At 32.7% G+C, this 24,757-nt stretch overlaps 1 protein-coding gene across 1 annotated transcript in view; it reads left to right on the top strand.

Moving 5' to 3' along the window:
* LOC114341392 (leucine zipper putative tumor suppressor 2 homolog) overlaps positions 1 to 24,757 on the top strand; it is a 621,793-nt gene that overhangs the window by 62,083 nt on the left and 534,953 nt on the right. The gene's annotated exons all lie outside the window — the stretch shown is intronic.

Here is a 24,757-nt window from a genome sequence, read left to right as displayed (position 1 = left end):
TTTGTATTTTCTTTCTCTTTTTTATGTAAAACTTCTGAAGTAGCTTTTTCTCCTATGCGACCCAAGTAGCAATTTGTCGACGCGACAACGTTTTCTACCGCGTGGCAACGTTTTCTTACAACGTTGTTATTGCCTAGAAGACGACCCTATTCTGCACTGATTTGGTGGACGATTTTTGAGTTGTCTTGACGTTGCCTAGGCAACCTCCTGTAAGCAACGTCGTTTCGTAAGCGTTGCATAAGACAACTGAAGCGACTATAAAAAGCACCTCCGCGTGCAATGGTTGCTCAAGGAGTCAGACTAGTTATGTTTTTTTACCTATATTTTTAACACCTGTATGGTGAATGCGAAAACCAAAAAGTAAACTGTTTTGACATCGTATTGGGTATTTAAATTTATATAAATACATAAAGGACTTATTACCTGATGTGAAATTTATAAACGCATCTCAGATTACCGTCAAATATGGATATTTCACCTTTAAAAAACACACGCGCTCCTTATTTTTATGACATTTTTGACAAAAAATATGCAAATTTAAAAAATCAAATTTTAATATAAAAGTCAAAATTTATGTTAAAGATGTTCTGTATAAATTTAATGTATTGATGGTGCTTTTAAAAGTATCAGAAAATGCCTGCATTTTTTATATTCTATGTTTTCATTTTCTTTACATCCCAAAAATCTCAAGTAAAACCAAAATGGCGCATTAAACAATATTACCAATATTACTAAAAAATACCTTATAACCAACCTTAGACGGATAAGACAACTTAAAAGTCCAATCGCCAACTACACCCGACCGCGCCGACTATCAAAACCATTTTAGAACGCACCCTCTTATTGGGTGACAGAGGTCATGTGACCAGTGTCAAAAGTGTATCATTCTCATTAACAGCGTTGCCACATTTAGTGGATTTCTACTTTTTTGGTAGATTTTTGATATTTTTTAAAAAATTCTATAGTTTATTTTTTAACCAGGAGGAGTAAACTTAAAAGACAGATTCACGCCTAAGAAAGTCACTAGAATAATAACCAAATACATCTTCTTTTTTGGTTGATTATGTCGGCCCTCAACGGTAATCCATAAATATTATATTATATTAATACGTCGCTAAAGAGTTCTAAAAACCACTGCTTTTAATATAAAAGCAGACTAACAATCATTAAAGGAATAACACAGTTAACACAAAAAATCGCCGGTATAACTTAACTAACCTATGAAATTCCACTAGTGTCAAAATTTGATAAATGTCATTAGTGTCAAAATTTTATAAGAGTGGAGTAAACTTGCCTGCAGTTGGACCAATTACAAACAAGCATTACAGCGCGGTAAATTTGAATCACTCCTCTTGGTTAAAAACAAACCATTAGTAGGCAATATTTTTTAGTAGATTTTTAGTATATTTCAACAGAATTTGATCCATTTTTTTCAAATCATGAGGAAACTATAATAGGTATTTTGACAAATTTAAACGCAGAATGAAAGACTGCATTATTTAGAAAAACCAAAACGTTTCTTTTGAACGAGATATTTGGAATTAAAAGTCACACTAAATTTTTCTTTTTTTCACCCCTGTAACTTATTAAAATAAACATTATAGAAGTTTTCAGGGACTTTCGTTCCTCGGTAATAACGTGTAATCTTTCTTTGTGCGTTTAAATTTTTCAAAAATACTATTAGTTTTCTAAGGATTCGCAAAAAATGAAAACATTTAAAATACATTGAACATTTTAACAGACGACATTTTGCGCCTATCCCCTTAAGTTAGCTGTTGTTTTTATTATGAAAAATCCCAAATATATCCCAAAAAATCCTTAATATTTTAGTTTTTGATTCAGTAGATTTTAGCTAAAAAATGGTAATTGGTGGTTTGGAATAATTAGGTTTCCAATTTTGTGGCATTCCTCTTGGGACATTTAGGACGGATGAGCATATCACTTGTATTACTGTATATTTACATGGCCTAAAAAGAATCTACTGATTTTGTGAAAACAAAACTACTGAAAGAGTAAAAACTGACCTGGCAACCCTGTCTACGAAAGCTGTTACAAAGATTAAGGTTATCAAATCTCAAATCTACTGATAAAACAATGGAATGGAAACCAGCTATTAAAAAAAACAAATAAACAGGTTGTTAAATAAATCGAAAATTTCCATCAAAATAAAATATATAATAATAATAAAAAAATAAGGTTATAAAGTAAATTCTTTTTCTCCTCTGGAAGTTGTCGCAAACGTGTCACACCTCTAGAACAACAGAGGGTCGTGACGTGACAGACAACTACTCTACTAGAGTCGGCCAGGGCTTAAATTAGTTTAGCATTATAACATTTTTAAGTCGTTGCGATTGTTGAAAAAACTGAACTGTGATATGTAGTTGTCACAATGGTAATAAATTAGTTGCCCGTATAACTAAAGGTTGTAACATCGTAATGTCAGTCGGGATAGGGGACGTTGGCCGAAACAACTGAAAATGCTCTCGGGCAACGTTGTATACAGTGCATTTGTTTGTACTGACAACCAATGCGTCGAAAAATTGCTACTTGGGCAGTCTTTCATTGTCTTGTTACCAGAACCTTTGGTGAATATTTTTTTCTTATTTTCCCAGCCGTGAAATTCCGTTAACTGAATCACATTCAAGTTTGCCCTGCTAGACTGTATTAAGTCGCATAATTCCTGAAAGTCGCAGACATTTCTATGTTTTAGAATTTTTTTCTCTGTTTCCATGTACTCCATCGGCATTCATATGAGTGTGGCCTTTTGTCAGGTATCTGATTATTACTTTAGAAGGACCTTCGTTTCGATTGACGATGTTAATTAATGTTGTGTAGAGAACCCAGTTCTTATTTTGTGCTGTGCAGTTGTCTGCCCAAAATACAAATTTAGGAACATCACGTTGCTGGGAAATTATTTTCAATATCGAATCGGTTATTGCTTCTGCCTTTCTACTTCCAATTGCCTCGTGCCAGAGAACGCAGTAACTTTAATAATGATTAGCATTACCCAAAGAAGCAAACGTTTCATTAAATACCACAAGCCTGCTTATAAAAAACTGGATTTTATTTGCGACATGATAGGAAGCAATAAAATTTTTATTTAGTTGAAAATATAGTTTTTGCTTCCTCAGAATCTGCCTTGTACTTACTATTGGCCTTCTCTGCTTTAGATCGATGTATAATTAATTTCTCTAGAGTCCTGTCATCTTTGCTACTAGTACTATGGTTGCCATTAGAGTTATTTTTATATAGCGTACATTCTTCACAAGCGTCAGACTTTGGTGGGCGCGATGAAATATTCATAGCCTTCATAACTTCTCGGTAGATATCTATTTTGCAAATTCCTGGGCATTTTGAATTAAAATCGTGGAACATTTGTTTTATCGTTAATTTCCTAGACAGATATCTTACATTGGGAGCATTATGTCTTCGGTAATGACTTACGCATGGATGATAGGATTCAATATGTTTCACGATTATACCTCGATTAACTTTCGATTTAGAATGAATTCCTCTACGTTCCTTTACCATAGCGCCGCAGGATGTACTTTTCATAGCACTTTACGACGCGACGTAGCGTGATCGAGAATTAACACTATTTTTTCCTGACGCGTGACGAGACATGTTCAACTCTTAGCCACCTCAAGTTAACTGCTGAATATGAGATGAGGCAAGGCAATCTCCAAATTAAAATCGTCGTGCAACGTCGTGGTGCCGAAAAAGAAGTGGTAGTAGATCGTGTTCGATGATTTTAAAACACAGTAATTGTTTAAAATATGGAAAAACACAGTAAGCCTGAGTCAGTTACTGTGTTTTTTTTCAAAGTTTCGTACTTACTGTGTTTTAATCCACTGAAATTGTCCGGATAAAGTCACTTACTGTGTTTACACACTTTCAAATCATAGTTAATATACGAATTTTGATTAATTTCTCAGAATTATCCGATGCGCAAAAACACAGTAAATAAGATTCTGTATGTAATTCATTTTTTAAAAATTTAGCACTTACTGTGTTTTTCTATCAGGCAGCCGAACAGTAATCACCCTATCACCTAATACTATGGACTGTCCATAGTATTTGCCATCACCCATCACATTGCTGGTGTTCCAACGTCCCTGGTATCGTTTCTCCATCACCTTAATACCCTAGTGGAATCGTTTGTCTTGTTCTTCACTGACATCACCCAGATTTTCAGAGAAAAAGTCAAGATGGTTATGCAAAAGTTGGATTTTGAGGCTCATTTGACATCCCAAATCTTAAATCTTATCTAATATCTTAAAAAACTTATCTAATAAATTAGCTAATATAAGGTCGTAGTTAGGGTCTTTCACATTACCTAAAAACTTGGTTACAACTTTTTTGAATGCAATACAAGCTTCTTTTTCCTTAGTAGTCATCTTGGTTTCAAAGGTAATTATGCAATTTTAATTGTTAAATTGTGAAAGAATGGTGGGTGATACAGCATTATTAATATGCTTTTCGGACTCTGCACACTAAAATACATAAGATAGAGGTAATCTTATCAAAAAGTTTTTTCGTCGCTGTATTAACCAATCAAGTAGTATATATTCGGTTCGCTAAACTCAGACACAACTGGCTAGTGATTTTGGTAGGTAATTTTTTGTTTTTTGCCAATTTTGCCAAAATTAGCAAAATTACTAACTATTTAGTAATTATTAACTATTTAGTAATTATTTTTTTTTTGCCAATTTTACCAAATTGGCAAAATTACTTACTAAAATCACTAGCCAGTTGTGTCTGAGTTTAGCGAACCTGCTATACCTACAATATGTTCTAAAAACTGAACAAGTGTACGCGAGGCAATGAATCAGTAAACACTAAAAAGACCAAAACCTACCAATTTTTAGTTGGATGCATCTCAGTGAAACTTGCTGCATTCGATGCAGTCTTAGGAAACTTGCGAACTAAAGTGATGATGACGAAATGAAAATTGCATTAGTGAACAAGGATCAAAAATGCATTTTCCAAAATGTATTTCAAAGTGATGAAAAATGATACATTTGTAATTCGGAAATAATTGACGAAAATGGGTTCAGTATTGGCGATGGTCTCTGAGGCACCTGGTGTCCAGGATGGACTTCGTATTCTGGAGTTTTATGGACATGCGATACAAAATCCGTGCACACTCTTTACTCGGGGTTTCTTGGAGTCACTGGATACTAATATCATGCTGGCGATGGCCTCTAATGTACCTGGTGCCTCGTATCCTGGTTTTACTTTATGGAAATTTGTTACAAAATAAGAGCAAATTTGGGACAAGTTGTATACATATTAGTACACCCCAGTGGCGGCTCGTGATTTTTTCAATAGGGGAGGCTATACCTAACTGTAAATTATCTAGACAAATTTGGGACATCTTGGGTATTAGTGCACCCTATGTAACGCACAGCTGAATCTTATGTTTGTGCGTCACAGTGTTGCCATGACAATTTCTTTCATAATTTCAATCAATGTTAAGAATAATAGAATAAGAACGTTTACTTCTCCGTCATTATACTCGGTAGAATAACAAATGAGGTGTCAAATGAAAGCTTATAATCCAAGGATAGTACTAAAGGTGAGAAATTAGACCTAGATTGTCTGTCCCTCAAAAAATAAGCGTTATATTGGGGATTTCTAATGTCGACATTAAAAGTTGCACTATTTTTTTTCTATAAAACATTTTGATCTAAAACTTACCAGAAAACTTCTTTGTACTCTCTACTTTCAAATAAACGTGATTAAGAACCTAAATTTTAAACTTCGTCACACAACTGTTGCGATTAAACTTTGCAATGCACAAATCCGCACCTTTTTCTTTGAAAAATTCATAACCTTTATCATGATAAGAATAAAAACTTGAAGCAGGTACCTTTGTCTTCAGAAATGTTAGAGCTATATACTGTAAAAATTTCAGAAAAAAATATTAAAATGGAACAGAGTTGTAGCGAGGTAAACGCAAAAAACGTGATTTCATTTTTTTTTATTTTTATTAAAATTAAATTTTGTTAAAATTGCGATTTTGACAATGTTCCCCCAAATAAAATTCAAAATAAACCTTATTTTCGTTTTCAGCACCCTCGAAAATATAAAGTATGAATAAAATTAGCCATTCACCCCTCCGTGGTCAGTATCTCGAAAACTAAGCGCTTTTTTGAGGGTGTCCCGCTCGTGTATAATATCACAAAAAATTGTAACGTGATAGCATGAAAACATAGAGGATACGGCAACGGTGTTACAAGTGATGGTCGGATCCAATGCCAAAATCTACACAGACATATTAGGGTGCACTAATAGCCAAGATGTCCCAAATTTGTACTAGCAAAAAAAAATCCGCCAAAAAAATCTAATTTAAGGCCCCATTTTTTTGACCATTTTTTATTTACATTTTATAATATCATCATAATTCATAATTATTACATAATATCATATCATTTTAAAAATAGTTAGTATAATTGTAAAAGTGTATTACCAAAGTTTGTGTCGTTTATTTATTAACAATTCTATCTCTGTAAGTAGATATGCATATCAAAATAAATACAGATTTGAAGTTTTGCACTCCATACAGGTTGAAGGTTTACATTGTTTAAGATACTCAACTGAATTTATTTAATTCTAAAAGCGGCTTACTCTGCGAATGCAAAAACGCGGTAAATTACCGATATTTTGCTTTGCATTACAGATATCGGAAAAAGTTATTTAAACAAGTTGTTCCAAATATTATTCTAATCCCACATACCAAATTTCATCACAAAATTCGCACTTTTAGTTTTTCATTATTTGTAGTCAGGATCCTAAAATCCGCAGGGGAGGCTGCTGGCCGAAAAATCTCACTTGCCCGATCTCCGGGCAGCGTGTGCGCTAAGCGATGTGCAGCTCTAAGGAGACCGGGTCTCCTTAAACCATCCATAAACGCTGCTGGGCTACGCGGAGCATTAGCAAGTGAGGTTTTCCGGCCAGCAGCCTCCTCTGCGATTTTAGGATCCTGACTACAAATAATGAAAAACTAAAAGTGCGAATTTTGTGATGAAATTTGGTATGGAAACTTTTTGCGATATCTCTAACGCGAAGCAAAGTAAACAAAACAGTGTAGCGTGTGTAAAAAATTTATGGGGAGGCTAAGCCTCCCTTGCCTCCTCTGACCAGCCGCCACTGAGTACACCCTAATAATAGGACTTTTCCTTTTCATCGATTGTCATTTGTTTCGATCTTATGTCAAATGTCGTATAGTCCTTGTATATTAATACTTATACACGGATTATACAACATATGACAGAAGCTCGAAACAAATGACTGTGAATGAAAAGCCCTATATTTATGTGATGTGCGTATTCTGGCATTGGATCCGAGCTTGACATGTAACACCGTTGCCATATCCTCAATTTTTTCATACTATCACATTACAAAAAGTTACATTATTTAAAAAATAGTTTTGAAACACCAATAAAGTAAAAAAATTTATGTTGTTTTTAATACAAAAAGCTCAAAAGAGGCATTTTAATTATAAAAAAGTAGATATGTAAATAGATAAATAAAATCAAACAGATGAATGACTATAATAAATTAAAAAATAGTTTTGAAACTCTAATAAAGTAAAAAATTTTAATACAAAAAGCTCAAAAGAGGCATACCTGTTCTTGTAGGTACATTTAACCATTGATTGAAGTTAGGTATACTAGAAATAAACAAGTTTTCTCAAAAATAGCCTTTTTTCTATAATGTGTTCAGACTATAAGCTAAGTATCTTTATAATTTAAACGTTCTTATAAAATTATTCTATTATTCTTGTATCTACATTTAACATTGATTGAAATTATGAAAAAAATAAACAAAAAAGTATGGCAACACTATGACGCACAAACATAATATTCAGATGCCACATTAACCCGGGAGTAGTCGCGCTCACTTCTGTAACGTGAATAGTCGCGTGTTAGATTCTATCTCAAAATACGAATTTAAATACGAATTTACAACAAATTCTTATTTTATAGTATTTTTATTTACTTGTTATGTTAGAAATATTATTTCTAACAATTATTAAAGCTAATTGGTTCTCCCCATAGCCATAAATTCCACAAAAAGAAGAAGAAGAACAAAAAAAATAAATAAAAAAAATTCCTACGTATTACTACACCCTTCTTCGAGGCACTTACGAAATTTTTTCAAAATTGCAAAATTTTTCATCAAGTTCTATCTAACGGCGCGACTACTCGCGGGTTAATGTAGGTTAGGTAGGGTGCACTAATATACAACATATCCCAAACTTGTTACCCAAACTTGGAAGAGGAAGAGAAGAATAGAACAGTCTATTATAGCAGATAGAGCTATTGAAGAAAACGAATGGGTGGATAGAAAACGTTGAGCGAAATGTGGGATTCGGAGGAGACTTTAGGAACCCCACTGCTTATATATACAGAACTTCTTCATAGCTTCTGTAATTACAGAACGCTATCTTCAAAGAGCTCTAGCTCTCTTAGGAAGCATTTTCGGACTAGGTGATTTCGGTTAAACCCTAATATTTTGAGCCCAGGAAGCTACAATTAAAATATTTCCAATCATTAATGAAACACCCTATATATTAGATTTTTTTAAATCTAATTAGTAGATATCTGAACTACCTTAGGTTTTATTTTGATTTTCAGGTATCCCATGCAAGTATTGAGGTTCACACTGTATAAATTTGTTATACGAATAAAATAATGTACCTAGGTACTTTTATAGCTTTGTCTTGTGCATTGATTTATGTTATGTGTATATCTTCAATATAAATATTGCGAAAATAATATAATTGCTGCCATTCTTCAAACTATGGCAACGTGAAATACCTACTCTATTCATCTTGATAGGTAGCTACTTACACATTTTTAGCAGACTGTTACTAATTTGTTCTTTTGAATGCTTAACATACGACAAAACCATCTATTTGTCAAGGTTATGTAACAAAAGTAATGCCACACTCTAAACCAATATGCGTCTGGCCTATTTTCCTTTCAATAGTAATAAATCTAAACAATAGATTTGCAACTTTCTACATTTGGCATCACATAAAGGCAAACTTCTAACAAGGGACGGACTGGGTGAATACATTATTATACAGGGACTAACTTAACTGGAAAAATAACATCATTATTACAAAAAGTCAGATGCCGATTATAATGTGGACGAAGCTACATTTTTTCTTTTGAAAATATTAGTTAAATATCAAAAATATAGTTTAATTCCTTTGTAAAAGGTATATTTATAAAAATCCCTAAAAAGGGCTACATTACAGAACGTTTTTGTAATAATAATTCCATCGCTAGTGCTTATTATCGGTTAAATTACATGCCTGCGTCGCCAAGATATTTGGGTAAAAACCCTTTAAATGTAATAATTTTTTAAATTTTTCACATTAGTTGTTGAAAACATGTGATGTTTAAATTATTTCTGGATTTAACTTCAGACAGTACAGGACTCTCCCCACGTATTGCAATGTCCAGATGATAGAACCTCATGCATATCTTGGTGGCTCAGGCATGTAATTTAACCTGTAATAAGCACTGATGATGGTATTAGTATTCCGAAAGCGTTCTGTGATGTAGCCCTTTTTAGTGATTTTTATAAATATACCTTTTACAAAGGAATTTAACTATTTTTAACAGAAAACACATGTCTACACCATACTGTGGGTTTTTGGTCATATTTATGCACAATGTGATATTTTAAAATAATAATATCGTATGGCATTTTTACCGGGGAGATCCTTTCGGACAGGTTCAGGCGCCATTTGCATCTTTAACGCTGTTTCAAGTAACTAGTGTCGATGTACACACTAGCCCAGGGGGACTGACGGCTTAACGTACTCTCCGAAGCACGGTGAACAGCTCGTATTATTTTTAGAAATGAAAATTGATTGTCTGTGCCGGGGCTCGAACCCGGACGCTCTGGCTTATGAGACCAGTTGTCATGCTGCTGCGCTACGGCTGTTCACATATTTTAAAATAAGCAGGTTATAGACCTGTTTGTTATGTAGGTAATGGTTGACCAAATTGACTGGCAATCTCACTCGGCCTCGATCTTATAAGCAGCTACACATGGTTTGAGTTTGGGGTTTGTGTGGTTATGTACCTATTATATACATATTATGTGTATTACATATTATATACAGATGATGTGTACAGATGTACAGATATAAACCTTCTATTAATCCATTAATGTTGGTAGATTCTTGTTGCTGATTTCTTCTTTTAGTATTCGCAATCAGAGTCTGGTACATTCTCCTGATGGGTTTGGTACACATTTTTCTTCATTAAATAAGATGAGAACTGCTTATTTGATGTTTCATTTTTTTCTTGTCTGTTTCTTTCATGATTATTGATGCATTTTATCTATCAAAGTCTCTGTTGTTGATATTAGTTTATTGCTCATTTATTCTGACACTTGGTGGTCTTGCAGTTCCTCCCAAGTAGAATCTGTTGCATCCACATGGTATTTTATAGATACAGTTATATCTAATAGAAAACCTATTAATAGCATTAATAGGTAGCCATAAATACATGGGTACCCAAAACGGAAACAGATATGGAATGGAACACATTAGAAACATGGCAGAAGATAAGATAGAAAGAATAGCACCAAATGGTCGGAAAAAATGTTGGAAGACCAATAAAGAGACTTCTCCTTTTTGCGTAGACATGACTCCGTCTATTTTTCAATATGCCTCCAGTGGGTTGTCGTTCCATCATTTTCTTTGTTTTCCTACTGATCGTCTTCCTATTGGGAAACCGTATCTTGCCGTCTTTACTACTCTATTTGTTGTCGTTCTTCTTCTTCTTCAGATGCAAATCCACTAATGGATGTTAACGATCACAGTTTCTATTAACTCTCTGTTTCTTACAATGTGTATCAGAGATTGTATGTCGTTAATCCCTGTCCAATGCCTTATGTTTCGGAGCCACGACATTTTCTTGTGTCCTTTTCCTCTCTTGGCTTCAATTTTACCCTGGATTATAATTTGAAGGAACTGGTATTTTTCGTTTCGCATGATGTTGCCCAAATACGCAGTTTTTCTTTTCTTGATGTTTTCGAAAAGCTGGCGTTTTTGGTTAATTCTTTTAAAGACATCTACATTTGTGACTTTCGCCGTCCATGGTATCTTTAGGATACGGCGATAAAGACACATTTCGAAGGGTTCTAATCTGTTTATATCCCTCCTTTTGAGTGTCCAGCCCTCTATGCCATATACATAGCAGCACCGACCACACGTAGCACTTAGTAAACCTTAGTCTCAGTGTAAGATCGAACTCAGAACAGGTCAGTACCTTCCTAAATTTTACGAAAGCTTGTCGAGCTTGCTCAATGCGACATTTTACTTCCCCTGTCCGATGCCTAGTCTTCAAAAAGCCACGTTCCCATGTATATAAATTTACTCACTCTTTCGATGGACTTACTATTCAGTGTTATGGTGGAGTTTTAAAATGCGTCCAAGTTTCTGGAGATGATCATGAATTTGTTCTTTATTTTTATTAATCTCTAATCCCATTCGCTTACTGTATTTTCCGATTATAGTGACAAGTTGTTGAAGATCTGCTATGTTGTCACAAATTAAGACAGCATCATCAGCATATCATATGTTGTTGATCAATACCCCATTCACTTTGATTCCCATCTATGCATCTTCCAAAGACTCTTAAAATATGGCTTCCGAATAAATGTTAAATAAAAGAGGGGAGAGCACACATCCCTGCCGAACACCCCTTCTTATATGTATGGGTTTGGATATAGAATTGTCAATTCTTAATTGTGCTGCCTGACACTACTACACAAGTTTTTAATGCATCTTATGTCTTTTTGGTCTATATCAAGCTTCTTGAGGATCTACATTAACTTGTGATGTTGGACACGATCAAACGCTTTCTCGTAATCTAAAAAGCACAGAAACATGTCCTTCCTCTGATCGCAACAATTTTGGACCAACACTATATTGTCGTTCAGCTTATGTGATCGTTCAATTCTACTCTTCTGTTTCTTACCCAGTCCTTGATGCGCCTTGCAACTCCGTCGTATATCTGTACTTGTAGCTGTGTCCCATAGTGTCTTACCATCGAAATTTGTTCGTCTTCTCCTTACGGTGCCTATAGGTTCCGGATGTTGGCAATCAGCAGGGCTATCCTAACTTTGCTGTCTGCTATTCGGAATAGTTCGATCCGAATAGATCAATTTTTCCAAGGATTCTGATCTATGCTGTTTATAGCATTCTCTTTGTTCTCTCTATGTCAGGTCGTATTTCTGCCACGTATGTCATTATTGGTCTGATGATTGTTGTGTAAATTCCGCCTTTCTTTTTTTTTTCTATGAAGAGACGGTACTAAAATTTAAACAATGCAGGAGCCTAATATCGAAGAAAAAACAGGCTTTACGAGACTATAAATATATGATAAAAAAAAATGAAAAAAAATATTTTTAAGAAACGCTTTTCTTTAGTTACGAGTGACTAAAATTAAACATAATATAAATAAAATAATATGAAAAAAATATGTTTAAGAAACCCTTTTCTTTGGTTACGAGTGACTAAAATTAAACATATTATAAAAAAATCAACTAAAAAACAAAAAAAAAATTAAAAAATCTAACACATTCGTCAAAGAAAAGCGTGGCGCGTCTTCATCGAATAAACGGTTTTCGCACCACGCTTTTCTTTAACGAATGTGTTAGATTTTCTAAATTTTTTTTTATTTTTTGCTTTTTGGTTGATTTTTTTATATGTTTAATTTTAGTTACTTGTAACTAAAGAAAAACGTTTCTTAAAAATATTTTTTTCATATTTTTTTAAAATTTATTTATTAAAATTTTATATTTATTAAAATATGTATAAAACATGATGTACAAACATGAAAAGTAGTCGGAATCGGCAAAAAATTTGAAAATTTATTGTTTATTTATGAAGCATAACGTAGACAATTAACGTAAAAGTGAAATTATGTATAGTTCATATAATTAGCTACAATCTGTAAAAGTTTCAAGTTTCGTCATTGTAAAAAACAAAAGAATTTAAGCGTTTTCCGTTAAAATCGTTTTTTATTTAAACAATTTATAAACAAAAAATTTTTTTATTGACTATTCGTGTATTGTTCCCGCGAATGCATATGTCTGCAAATTTTTAGTCATTTGCATTGAAGAAAAGGCAGTCAAATTAACGTTCAAAGATTTGACCCAAACGATTGAACTAAAGAAAAGAGTTTAATTAATTAATACGACAAAACGAATTCTAATGTTAATTGTAGCACAAAACGTCTCTATCGGTGGTTTTTCTAAGACTATGATAAAAACACGAAGATTTTGAATTCGAGTTTTGGTTGAAATTTTGTTTCGTATCGTATTGAAATTTGACACGAATAAACGCCGATTTATATATTATAAACAAATATATGAGCGTTCAAAATTTGAAACTTTATTGTTTATTTATGAAGCATAACGTAGACAATGAACGTAAAAAGTGAAATTATGTATAGTTCATATTAGCTACAATCCGTAAAAGTTTTAAGTTTCTACATTGTAAAAGACAAGAGAATTTAAGCATTTTCCATTAAAATAGTTTTTTTTATTTAAACAATTAATAAACATAAAAAAATTTTTATTGACTATTCGTGTATTGTTTCCGCGAATGCATATGTCTGCAAATTTTCATTCATTTGCATTGAAAAAAGTCACTCAAATTAACGTCTAAAGATTTTATGCAAACTATTGAAGTAAAGAAAAGCGTTTAAAAAAGAAGGAGAAGATACATTGTATAACTAACTCAGTCTTTTTAGGTACCAACTTTAGTTTTTTCCATGCAAAATATGATTTGATAATTCTTACACAAAACCACGAGTCTAATCGATTTCTAAATGATTTATTTTTTAAAAATTGTCAGAATGATTGTTCAGCTTGTAAGATCTGAAGTCATGTAACATCGAACAACAACAAATGATGAAATTTAAATTACTACCTTTAGTTGAATGGCTTAAGTACTGAATGGTACCGGTGTAAATTATTTGATTTAGTGGTTAGTTGATTTTATTTATTGCTTACCATTATGTTCATAGTGTGCTTCGTTTTTATGTAGGAGTACTAGCTTAACCCAATTTTCTTTATTACTTATTACTATTATGTAAGTTTTTAAGTTGAAGTAATTGCTTTTCCATGTCGTCTAATAGAAAATGATTAAGATGGATTTTGTAACGCAATATTTTTCCAGTTTGAGTTTGTTCAAAGACGAGAAACGTAGGTACTAATCTAGGTTAGTAATATGTCATCAACTAACGATGTTGAGTTACATTTTTAAACTGTTAAATCTGGTATTGTAACAATTGTAACATGTTAGGTAACGAAAAGTAAAATACATTGCTTTTATTGTAACGAGGAGATCGCAGTCCTTGGCAGCATTCTAAAGGCACATATCCACTATGTTTTCGCTACGCGCTCCTGCAACTGCTCCACATAGTGGATACGATTGAAGATCCGCCTCGGTACTTCAATCGGTGGCGGTTTATATGTAGATGAGCGCATGCCGTATCGATTGGAGCAGTTGAAGGGAGAGCGGAGCGCCAACATAGTGGATACGTGCCTTAAGGGCTGGGAAGAAAAATTAGATTATAAAAAAATTACAGAAATTAAATTTTATTGGAGTAACAAAATATAATATGATGAGGATATACAGCGTGTCTACTTAAGTTGGAAACATATGGGAAACTTTTTTGTTATTCATTTTACGAAAAAAAGTTATTCTTTATAAAAAGTTCTGCATGTTCTAGAACCTAAGATTCAATCATCAGATATCAAATTTTGTTAATATTATACGAGGTATGTCAAAAAATATGAACTTCGTTCAAGAGTAAAGTACCTTTATTTCTCTCAATATCGAAAATTCTTATTATGAAAAGTTTTTTGGAAATAAAAACTAAGATCAAATATGCAATTACATGCTTCTAATTGGAAAAAAATATTTTCCAAATTTTTCTCAAATTTATTGATACAAGTTTGTTTTTATTTATTACACATACGATAACTCTTTTATTATTACTTTTACGGAAAAACGGTATTCTTTATAAAGAGCTCTGTATGTCCTAAGACCATCAGATATCACATTTTATTAATTTTATACGAGGCATGTCAAAAAATATGAATTTCACTCAAGAGTAAAGTACCTTTATTTTTCACAATATTGAAAACGGTTATTAAAAAAGTTGTTTAGAATTAAAAACTATGTTTCAATATGCAATTACATCCTTCTAATTGAAATATTGTGAAATATAAAGGTACTATAATCTTGAGCAAATTTAATATTTTTGACACACCTCGTATAAAATTAATAAAAGTTGATATATCATAGTTGTGTCTTAGGTTTTAGACCATGCAAAGCTTTTTATGAAGAATAACTTTTTTTCGTAAAATGAATAATAAACGAGTTATCATATTTGTAATAATTAAAAACGATGTTGGGTATCCATAAATTTGAAAAAAAAAATTTTTTTCAATTAGAAGCATGTAATTGCATATTTGATCTTAGTTTTTAATTCCAAACAACTTTTTATCATAAGAATTTTCGATATTGAGAGAAATAAAGGTACTTTACCCTTGACCAAAATTCATATTTTTTGACATACCTCGTATAATATTGAGAACATTTGATATCTGATGATTGAATCTTAGGTTTTGGGGCATGCAGAACTTTTTATAAAGAATAACTTTTTTTCGTAAAATTAATAATAAAAAAGTTTCCCATATGTTTCCAACTTAAGTAGAGACGCTGTATATGTAGTACATTAAAGAGACCAATACTTAGAAGATATTCGAAACTAAGAAGGTACTGCCATGAAGGAAAACAAATCACAAATATATTATCTAGATAACGAAATGAAAAGGACTTTTAGTGAAACAATATGACAGAAAAAAATTAATCCGATCATCAAGCTTTCATAGAAACTTATCTACTGGACTCCAACGGATCCCGGGACTTTTCTTATGTAAAAGTGATTTCAGTTAAATTAACTTAAACTTTGCAGAGAGGTAGCTTTGATCATGCTGCTCATAACTTCATATTGCATCAAGACTCAGAAATCAATTGTTTCTGAGTTACAGAGGTTCAAAATGTCAAGGTGTTGGAGCACCAACGTAATGAATACGTGCCTTTAGTTAGTAAATAAGTGCAACAAACTTCAGGGAGAGATTCTGTATAAAAAATGCTTCGTTTTCGAGATATGGGGTGTTGAAATTTTTCTTATAAACTACCGATTTATTTATTGTTCTGAAATCGATTGAGATATGGAAATGAAACTTGGTGGCTCTTAAGAATTAGTTATTGCTAATTTTTTGCCATGCAATTAAGAATTGTATATTCATCATTGGCGCGCGCATGGGTAAAGTTTTCAATTTATTTGAAAAATAATGTAGTACACCACTGAGATATTTCAACGTTCTTATTTATTTCTTCAGGCGCCGTTGTTATGCAAAAATATTCTCAAGAACTATCTAATACATACACCATAGGCGTAAAGTTACAAATAATGTTTAAAATGACCCCCTAAAACGTGACAAAAGATTAAACTCCTAACCTCATTGGTTTCGTATTCGTGCAAGTATTTCTGGTGTATTTCTTATTTATTTATGTAAAAAATTATTTTAGTTAAATTAGTTTCAGTTAAATTTTCAGCTACAAAATTAAAGCTCTATAACGCACAAACAGTTGATTTCTGTTCAGAGTCCTGAGACAATAAGAACTTTTGATTAGCTTGGGCAAATAATCTACCTCTTCAAAGTTTGAAACTTTGGAGAGGTAGCTTTGAAACCAAAGTTTCAGTCAATTTACTTGAAACCACTTTTACATAAGTAAATAAGAAATACACCAGAAGAATATTTTGGTTCGAATGCGACCACCAATGATGTTAAGCATTGAATCTTGTGTTCAGTTTCAGGAAGTTATTTTGACCATTTTTTGTAGCTTTGCGCCTATTTAAAATTTTATTAATGGTACTTTCTGTTATTGTTCTGGTTTAATTTTATTGTATCATACAGTTTTTGAAAATATTTTAAAGAATTGAAACATACATACGTGTTAAGGGGTTTTATTATTTTTTCCTGAAAACGGCATTTCTTATGAAAAAAACAAGAATTTTTTTGACACAAATTAAAGAAAAAATTTAAAAATAATTTTTAATTTGATGGCATTATTTCTGACATTTATTTCTTTAAAACATTGAGGCTATTTCCAGTATGCGTGCCAATGATGAATACACAATTTAGGCCCTAGGACACAAGGGCTGTAAGTGCCAAGTTTTAAGAAAACATTGTTCAAAGTTTAGACAAATTTAAAAATCTAGGTACACATACTAGTTAGCATCTTTTCAATTACATATCATTTTGATCATGTTATCGTTAGTTTATGTAGAACGTTTGAAGCCATGTTTTCTGTGTTTGGGAATCCATTTTTGTATTTAACCCAATTTCCTAAAAATTGTCACTTACGCCCCTTGTGTCCTAAATATGAGCAATAACTACTTCGTGAAACTCACTAAACTTCATTTGCATACCGACAATGCTCGGCCTTATGTTGCCAAATTATGATAGAAAATTTACAACGAAAGACATAGAGGATATTGCAGCAACCACCCTAGAGTCACGATCTATCGTCTTGCGATTTTTACATCTGTAAGATGTTAAAAAGCGCTAAAAGGTATCTTTTCTTTCGGACGAAGAAGTACAAAATGCCATAAAAGAATTCAAAAGTGCTTAAAACGCATAAGTATGTAGATACTATTACTCACGAGGGTTTTTAAAAGAAAGCGATTAGGCTATTCTGGGGATTGTATAGTACATTTTAATCGTCTTTAATTGAAATGCTAAGGGTAAGTTTAATTTAACTGGACCAACTTGGGGATTAAAAATACAAGATCTTAAATATTTACTAAATAATGTAGGTAACAGATTTTGCAAATATTCTCGAAGCATTGCTTTCCTTATGCCGAAATCATCTCCAAGAGACATAAATATATGTCCTGTTCTTTTTAGAGTTAAAAATAGATGCATTGTTTGTGTTTTACAATATATTTCTTCTTCTTCTTCTAAAAGTGCCTATCTTCTGGAGATGTTGGCGACCACATTGACCCATCTTATTCTATTAACGGCAGTCGAAATAGATCAGTTGACGTTAGACCAGTCCACTTCCTAAGATTGGCCAGCCAGGATATACGTCTACGTCCAGGGCCTCTCCTGCCCTCAATCTTGCCTTGTAGAATCAACTGCAGCAGTCGGTATCTTTCATTACGCATAATGTGGCCGAAGTAAGCCAATTTTCTGTTCTTTACGGTGTTAATTATTTTTTTGTCTTTTCTTAGCCTCTGGAGAATAGTTATATTAGTTGTGTGGTGTATATATGAGACCCTCAACATACGTCGGTAGCACCACATTTCAAACGCCTCTAACCGTTTTATGGCATCTTCTGTCATGCTCCAGCTTTCAACTCCGTATAGGAGGACACTAAAGATGTAACATCTAAGAATTCTGATGCGTATATTGATACTTAAAGACAAGTTGCAGATAATTTTCTTAAGACTGTTAAAAGAGCTTCTGGTTTTTTCAATACGAGTTTTTATTTCGTAGCTATGATCCCAAGTATCCTTAATGTTGCAGCCCAGGTAGCATATTTTCTGTACTCTCTCTAGGGGTGTATTGTTTACTGTAATTTGGGCGTTTATGTTGGTGTTTTTACTAATGATCATTATTTTTGTCTTCTTACAGTTTAGTTTTAGGCGTGTGTCCTGTTCTTTTTAGAGTTAAAAATAGATGCATTGTTTGTGTTTTACAATATATTTCTATTAATTGAAACGTATACAATCTAGGTCTGTATTGAAACTTCATCACTGTACACTTCAGAGACAACATTTTAAATTGTTTTGCTTCCTCTTCTTTCGCATCTTCGTCACAAGAAGAATCACTTTCATTTTACCAATAGTCATCACTACCATTATATTCACTATTATCTTCAAATACAGAACGTCCTGATTCACTTCTTGTATCTTCAAATAATGTTTGCAAGTTTTTATAGGTGAAGTTCATGCATCCTTATTATGTATTTTCAATGGCGACAACCCGACTGTAACACTCCTTTGAAATTTACACTGAATACCTTTACTTCTGATTTTGATGTGAGTTTGTGTTGATGCATTATTCAGTTTTTGAGGTAAAGCTGGTTGGTTTAATTCAGATCCTGGTTGAACTAAGTTTGTGAAACTAGGATCACACTGTCTCTTATCATCATTGTCCTCTAGAAAAGAGTTAGATGTGGAAGCGGCATCTTCAAGAAGCTGACGTTTAACCTTTTTAAGGGCTGCTTCCCTCATGGGTAGGGGTCGCCAACTTCTTGAAAATTTCAAGATCTTGTCTTGATTTCAAGACAAGATCAAGACAAGAAGTAATTTTAGATTTCAAGACAAGACAAGAAATTTTATGTCAATACCAAGATTTCTTGTCAAGAAAACAAGAAATCTTAAATTATATTGACTAATAATGAAAACTCTAAAACGTATTTATCTATTTGTGAAAAAGATTACATTATTTTGACATAACATAACATATTTTCATTTATTGAACACTTTTTTGCTAAATCGATTTACAAAAATGTAAATTAAAAATAATAATTAATGATACTTACCTAATCCTGTTGAAAATAAAATTGCAAACTAGATTTTTTTTAATATCAAATTTAGCACCTTTTTGAAATCGAAATTGATAAGTCATGAATTAAGGCAGATAACGCTTTAAGCGTCGTTTTCACGCTACGTCCTATTGTACGTTTTGTTTGTAATGCAAAACGTACGACAAAACGTACGTTTTGTCCAGTGTATAACAAGAAATGAAATGAATCGAAATGAAATCCAAGGTCAGATCGAAGATATGATGGGAAAAGCATAAGCGCCGGACTCCACTTGCGATTTGTAGTCGCGCGATTATTTTGTCACGAAGATTGAACAATTGAACACATTGTTTGAAAAACGTTAATATGTATCTATACACTTGACAAAACGTACGTTTTGTTGTACGTTTTGCATGACACACAAAACGTACAATAAGACGTAGCGTGAAAACGACCCTTATACACTTCTCATGGAGTCAACGCCCAGCCGATTTCTTGGCTTTGTTCTTATAAGAAAGCTGCGCTTGAAAATAGTCTATCCGCAGGTACAGATGTTGCTGGCGTTTTCAGAAAATCCTTGGTCATTTTCGATAATGACGGATAGATATTTTCGTGTCTTCTCCACCAATCAACTATATTCTCAGAATCTTCTGACCTATAGATACTAAATTTACATTCAAAATGCAGTAGAAATAAACAAACCAAGACACCTGCTTACCAAGACACGATAAATGCTACTAGGCGCACTCCCGAATCATAATTTACAATGTATCGATACATCAGTATCAGAGTGCACCAACTCAAAAAACATAGTTCTTCACAAATCAACTTTAACTTATTTTCTCTGGGAGCAAATATTTTTAATCTGTTGTAAATGGTCCATTTGTTTTTCAAATAGAACAAAATTTTGGAATTAGATGTTTATTGTATGGTTCTTTTAGATGATAATTTTTGATTCATTTTTTTTAAAGAATTCAGATTTTTTTTTGAGTTGGTGCACTATGAAACTGTCGACACATGATTTTTTTAACAGTTAGTGCATTTTGTATAGGGTATTTGTATGGAACTCAATTAAAATTATTTATTTATTTTTCTTATAAAATCATTATTGTTTCCTTGTTATGAAAAAATATAATAAAATCAAAATAATTTTGAATTGTCTTATTATTATAACACTCTTATTTTTTTGTGGCTGGTCTTTCTCAACTCTTAGAATTTGTATTTCGCTCCATTTTATTTTGTTTCCGGCTTCATTTATATTAAAAATTTCATACACTTCGACATTTTCTTCTGTAACGTACCAAGCCGTCCAGTTTTCTTCTTCTCTTCTTCTTCTTTTTGTATAAACATGGTTCTGTCTGTTTTTTTTTCAATGTGCCTCTAGTAAGTTGTCGTTCCATCATTTTCGTGGTCTTTCCACTGATCGTCTTCCTATTGGAGAACCGTCTCTCGCTATCCTGACTACTATAATATTTGTTGTCATTCGGCTTATGTGGTCATTCCATTCTATTCCTCGGTTCCTTACCTAGTTATTGAATGTTATCCACCTTGCATCTCCGTCGTATATCTGTAATTCTAGCTTGTCGCAGAGAGTCTTACTATCGATTTTTCGAAGGGTTTTCATCTCCGTTGTTTCGAGCAATCTTTTTGTCCTCTGTGTCGGGTCGTGTTTCTGCCGCGTATGTCATTATTGGTCTGATGACTGTTTGTAAATTCTGCCTTTCATTTCTTTTCCGTTATTTTTATCGGAAGTTTTTTTTAGCCAGGCTAATTATTATTGGTAACGTTTTCTATAAAATATAGGGCGGGTTTCCTTTTAGGTATCTTTTTTTTCTTTTTCTGTGAGGGCGTGCATCGCATCACCCTCATTTTGAGTATGTCCAACTACTAAGCATTTGTGGGCTATGCTTTTTATTGCTAAGTTTTGACAGCAATATAAAAACCAGCAAGCAATGAACTTGTTTTTGTTTTCGCCCAGGCAATTATCGAAGTAAAATATGTGCTCATATTGAGGTCCATGGTTCTTTAGATACTGTCAAAGACACAAACTTATTTCATTAAAACCTCTGCTTGCGATACGTTCGTGCCACAAAAAACTATAGCCATGTTTGTGAGAAATATCAAATATAGTAAAGTTGTAACATGATAGGGTCTCATGTAAAAAAGAAAATCACTCCAATCTCCATTTGGTAGTGATAATACAACTTGGCGATGATAGCAACAAACTACAGTACTGTCATCTTCCTTTGATCCCCTGATATCCAACTCGTTTTTTAACCGAATCCGATTTTTGCTTTTGTATGTGCATCATACTTAAGTTGTTATAATACTTTTTACAACACTGGTCTTTTTTGGCTGAAAAAAGGCAATATTAAATTCCCTGTTGAAAATCTTAGTGTAATAATGGAGTTTTACGGGAATCTTCAGCTCTCCTCTACATTTTTCTTGGTACAGTCTGTACATGGTGGCTAAGTTTAGAGATTTGTTTTTTTGCTCCGCAATAATGAGAGTCATTTACTGGAAAAGATTTGATCTGGGACCGCACGAATTCTTTTTCATCATCTAGCACCATTGGTCGCCAAGTATTTTTTTCCTCCGCGATTGTCATTCTGTACAAACCGTAGCTCTGTTTTTTTTTTAATTGCTGTGCATGCTTTTTCATTATTATCCTATTCGAAATGTTCAAAGTGTTCATAAAGAAAACTTTACATACTCTAATTTTTTCATTTCTTATCTCAAAGTAATAAACTCTATTTTCGCTTCTAAGACTCCCTGCTTTCTTATATAGTCGGTTCGCTAAACTCAGACACAACTGGCTAGTAACTTTAGTAAGTAATTTTGCCAATTTGGTTATTTTGGCAAAAAATAATTACTAAATAGTTAATAATAATTACCAAATAGTTAGTAAGTTTTCCAATTTTGGCAAAATTGGCCAAAAACAAAAAAATACCTACTTAAATCACTAGCCAGTTGTGTCTCAGTTTATCGAACCGACTATATTGATATTTTGGCTTAACTGGCATTACATTGTTAACTATAAAATCTCACTGCCTATTTACATCACCAAGACCCCAGTAGTTATTTAGCAGTTCTTCTCTTTCTGTATCACTAAATTTTTCCGAACATTTAATTTAGCAACGGTCAGTGCAAGCGGCTTTCAGAGACAATTTTGAGTTAGTAGCTGACAATAGTTCTACCGATCAAGTTTCATTATGCACTAACTCAAAGTGATGCGGTATGAAACTACGACGTTCTAAACAAAATATTCGATTCTGCATGTTGACAAGTCAAAATTTTTACGATGGTGTTGGAATTTTGAGATGGTGTAATTTGAAACTGATAAATAAACATATTTTAACCATTTCCTCATACTTATCTCAATATTGAAAAATTTTGAGTTGGTGCAGTCTGATACTGATGTATCGGTATAAACTTTGGAAATCATGATTTGTGATTTACAATATATATACATTGTAAATTATGATTCGGGACGGTTCCTAGTAGCATTTAACGTGTCTTGGTTTGTTTATTTCTACTGCATCTTGATTGTAAAAGTATTATGTATTTTTCAATTTCATACTTCAAAGATTGTAAGTAATCATTATCAGCTTTCTAAATAATATCTAAATCAAGTTCGTTATCTTCATTTTTCGTGCTGGCTCTGCAGGGGCGTCATTTGATAGGGTCAGGGGGCATTTGCCCCCCCCCCCGGCCCTGAAATTTACAAAAAATACATCAACTTTATTACTATAGTGATTTATTTGTATATGTGTATAATGTATTGTATATGTAATGCTTGCCCCCCCCAATCAAAATTTCAAAGGACGCCCCTGGGCTCTGGTATTGGATTCTGTAAATCATTCTGTGATTTATTACAGTAGGTAGCTTTAACTATTTCTTCAAATTTTTGTACTGCCTCTGATTGTAGAAGCTTTCCCCAAGATGAAGACGAAAATGCCTCTACTTTGTGCCGAGGATCCAAAATAAGAACTATACAGTATCATATACAATTATCAACGAAAACTTTTCGTTTATAAATTTGCAAAAGTCTGTGTGTTATTGCGTCGCCGCTCCTGCAATACTTAGAGCAGATGTATCGATGGATTCTTATGTAGTTTTGTCTTCTGAATCCAAATCTGAAAACGGCATTTCGATATCTCAAACCGTCTTCGAGATAATCGACCTCAAAATCTAAAATGTGACGTCACAATCCGGTTATCTCCTATCAGGCACTAAACGTCAGCTGAAATCTTTGATTAGGAAGTAGGCTAGTTTTTTAATTTGAATTTGTTAAGCAAAGCAAATGTTATTATAAATTTGAGTTTGACACTTCGTTAATGTCAAACTAAATTTTAAATTATTTAGCTATTAATAAAATATAAATGACATTTTATAGTGAATTTAATTATTATAATAATATGTGTAATAAATGTATAAAAATACAATTTGAGTATATTTTGAAAGCAATAATACATATTATACTATATTAATAATGAATCAGTACAAACGATTATATTTAAATTTAGTTCAGAGAAATAAGGAAAAAAAATATCGTGTTGGTGACACATCCCCCTCCAGGCTGAAACCAAATTTTTCGAGTAATATGGTCATCTATAATAATAACCTATATGTTTCCTGCAGCCGATTTTGATGATATACATAGTTATAAACAAATGAAGATCAAAAAACGGTAAATTTTCGCTTTTTTTGTCTCTTACTAAAAAATTGGGCATTTTAAACAAATTTGAGAGTAATAAACTCATAAACCGTATAAAAAACTTCAATATGGCGTTCGCTGAATATGTCTATCCTTATTGGTTACTTAGAAAATTGCCAAATAAATCACAAATTTTGAGTTTTTATAAATATTCATAACTTATGTAAAAATTAACTTAGAACCTTCTTATTACATGGAATGCTGAGACTTATGGTGCTTAAATTACACCCTAAATTCCAAAGCAATTGGTCAAATAGTTTAAAAGTTATTTAATTTGTTTATCCAAAATTAATTTTTTTTGCAACACTGTAAGTCAGAAAATGATGAAGTTACAGTAATATTTTGGATAGTTTATGAAAGAAGAAAATTTGCAGTATTAATTTAATTTA

The sequence above is a fragment of the Diabrotica virgifera genome, chromosome 5 (genome assembly GCF_917563875.1).
Source record: "Diabrotica virgifera virgifera chromosome 5, PGI_DIABVI_V3a".
Taxonomy (NCBI): domain Eukaryota; kingdom Metazoa; phylum Arthropoda; class Insecta; order Coleoptera; family Chrysomelidae; genus Diabrotica; species Diabrotica virgifera.
The sequence above is the reverse complement of the archived record's forward strand: the minus strand, read 5'-3'. Positions and strand labels throughout refer to the sequence as shown.